The sequence below is a fragment of the Papio anubis genome, chromosome 10 (assembly GCF_008728515.1).
Source record: "Papio anubis isolate 15944 chromosome 10, Panubis1.0, whole genome shotgun sequence".
Classification (NCBI taxonomy): domain Eukaryota; kingdom Metazoa; phylum Chordata; class Mammalia; order Primates; family Cercopithecidae; genus Papio; species Papio anubis.
The window spans coordinates 71,954,937-71,957,914 of NC_044985.1; the positions used below are offsets into that span (position 1 = coordinate 71,954,937).

At 40.7% G+C, this 2,978-nt stretch overlaps 1 pseudogene; it reads left to right on the plus strand.

Annotated features, from left to right (window-relative positions):
• The first annotated feature begins 366 nt into the window (after positions 1 to 366).
• On the plus strand, positions 367 to 2,773 carry LOC101022603 (annotated as a pseudogene).
• Positions 2,774 to 2,978: the final 205 nt, after the last annotated feature.

The following is a 2,978-nucleotide window of genomic DNA, read 5'->3' on the forward strand; positions in this document are numbered from 1 at the left end:
ACTCTAGAATCTAAATATCTGACCTAAATATTTTATTTTTATTTATTATTATTTTTATTATATTTCCTTTTCAAACTCTTTTTAGGCTACTGTAGGAAAGTTGCCATCAAATTACTACCAACTACGTTACTCTAACCTATTTTCCCCCCAGTATTGTTGCCCACTGGCAATTTTTCCAGTAGGCAGTCTACCTGATAGCATTTCAGAGTCATGCACATATCTCCAACATCCTACATGATCAAGGAATATTGATTGAGGCTCTAACACAATCTGGCTCAACCATTATAACAGGGTCTCGTTTAGTCTGAGAAATATCTTGGTATTAATAAGTCCATTTTCTTTTTTTCCTAGATAAAAAAAGAAATAAAATAAATAAACAAATAAACAAATAAATAAACAAATAAAAAAGTTCATGCTAATAAAAAGCTCTTTTCCAAAGATGACCATATCTCTATGTTGTTCACACACAGTCTGCTTCTTATTGAATTGTCTTGTAATGTACTTATATATTGGGATCTATCTTTCAAATGCATTTCCTTAACTTTAATCAAGAATCAATTAGAAATTATTAATCAGTCTGTCATTTATCTGATTTTTTCAATGCAAATGTCTCCTTTGATGGAAGACCCATATCTTCCAAACCGATATCTATTCCCGCAAAATGGGAGACTCAAAATAATGCAAGGCATGGTGTCTACTCAAGAGCTCACAAAACATCCTAGAAATGGAAACTTTATTAAAATGAAAAAAAAAGAGTTCACAAAATATAATACATGAGACTCCATAATGGATAAAACTATACACTTTGGTGGTGTTAGGAGCTGGATTATGTCCTCCCTCCAAATTCATGTGTTGAAATCTAACCCACAGTACCTCAGTATGTGACCATATTTGGAGATAGTCTTTAAAGATGTTTCTAAGGTAACGGGGATGATTAGTGTAGGCCCTAATCCAATATGGCTGGTGTCTTTATAAGAAGTGATTAGGACACAGACACACACAGCAGAAAGACAACGTGAAGACACTTGAAATGAAAATGGCCATCTCTGAGCTAAGGAAAGAGACTCAGAAGAAACTAACCGTGATGACACCTTGGTCTCAGACTTACAGCCTCCAGAATTATGGTAGACAGATAGATAGATAGATAATCATAATCAATATGTAGATACATAGATTTTTTTTTAACAATTCACTACTGAATGTCATTAGGAGATACGGCCAATTGCAGAGTGAAGCAATAAATTATGATCTATTCTCTTATAGAAGCCAAAAACAGAAATAAGGAGAATATTAATTTAAAATTCAAATTAAGCATGGGGGACGGTGCGTGCCCTGATGGGGTGCGCAGAGCGAGCGAGGAGGCACGGAGTCGCCGCAGAGCTCGGGGTTTCTTGACGACATGGACAACGTAAATTTGCATTCTTGATCCAAGTAAGAGGAAGGAAGTGGCATCCAATCCTCTGAGTTCTGATCTCCCAGCCTTGGCCTGCAAGTTTTTTTGTTTGCTTTCCTGTTGCATCTTTGATACTATTTCCTAGAGGCTGCCCCATGATTTAACTTGCAATTCTGAAATGAAGATGGAGGCAGTGGGAAAAGTCGAAGAACTCATTGAATCTGAAGTCCCACCAGAAACATCTCAACAAGAGACAGCAAAGGAGGAAGATGAATCTGTAGAACTGGAATCTCAAGTTCAGAAGGATGGTGTAGCAGATTCTACAGTTCTTTCTTCAATGCCCTGCTTGTTGATGGAGCTGAGAAGAGACTCTTCTGAGTCTCAGCATCCACAGAGCGTGACAAGCCTACAACCGGCCGAGTTTATGAGAGTGACTCCTCTAATCACTGCATGCTTTCCCTTTCCTCTAGTGATCACCTGGCTGATTCAGACACGTTGTCTTCCGCAGAAGAGAATGAACCCTCTCAGGCAGAAACGGCGGTAGAAGGAGACCCTTCAGGAGTGTCTGGTGCCACAGTTGGGCGCAAGTCTAGGCGGTCCCGTTTCGAAAGTGAAACATCCGCTATGGCTGCCAAGAAAAACTAGCAATCCAGTGATAAACAGAATGGGTTACAGGTCATGGGAGCCAAAAGCACAAGGAGAGGATCAGGCTACTGAGGCACAAACAGGAGGTTGCTGCAAGGAAGAAATACAACCTGCTGTAGGACAGTAAGTAGTACCAGTGATAGTGACCTGACTTGTGACTCAAGCACGAGCTCATCAGGTGATGATGAAGAGGTTTCAGGGAGCAGCAAGACAATCACTGCAGAGATACCAGATGGACCTCCAGTTGTAGCTCATTATGATAGGCCTGACACCAGCTCTGATCCAAAAGTGGTAAATGTGTTGGCAATTTATTGGCAGCTGCAGTAGTTCAAGAGCACAATAATTCTATATGCAGCCAGGACACGGGAGCCACCTGGAGGACCAGCCAGCTTCTACAGGAGCTGAATGCAGAAGCAGGTCATTTGCATCCAGGATTCCTAGCAAGTGATAAAACATCTGCCAGCAATGCACCGCTCAATTAAGAAATTAATATTGCCTCTTCAGATAGTGAAGCAGAGATTGGGGAAGTTCAGGAACATGCAAGTTGTGTTCATCCTCGAGGTGGTGTGATTCTGAGTGTTTCTTCATGGAAGCATGGCTCGGACACACAGTATCTTAGCACCAAGCAGACACAGTCATGGAACTGATGTGAGCCCCCAGCAGACTTGGGCTTCACCAGCAGACGCTGTTGACCTTACCTTGGATGAGGATAGCAGGCGTAAATACATACTGTGATACAATGTCACTGTGTTTCTTCGGCACTGTTCCCTTCCAATTCCTCACCTTCTTTGTGACACAGAAGTTCATTGTCATGGCTTCAGCTTCAGAAGCTGTTTGTGGCATTTGTAGGATTCAAACTCATGGAAAATTTCGTCCTCTCCTCCTTTTTTTAATTAAAAGAAGTCACTTAGGAAAAAAATGTAAATTAAATTTAAATAAC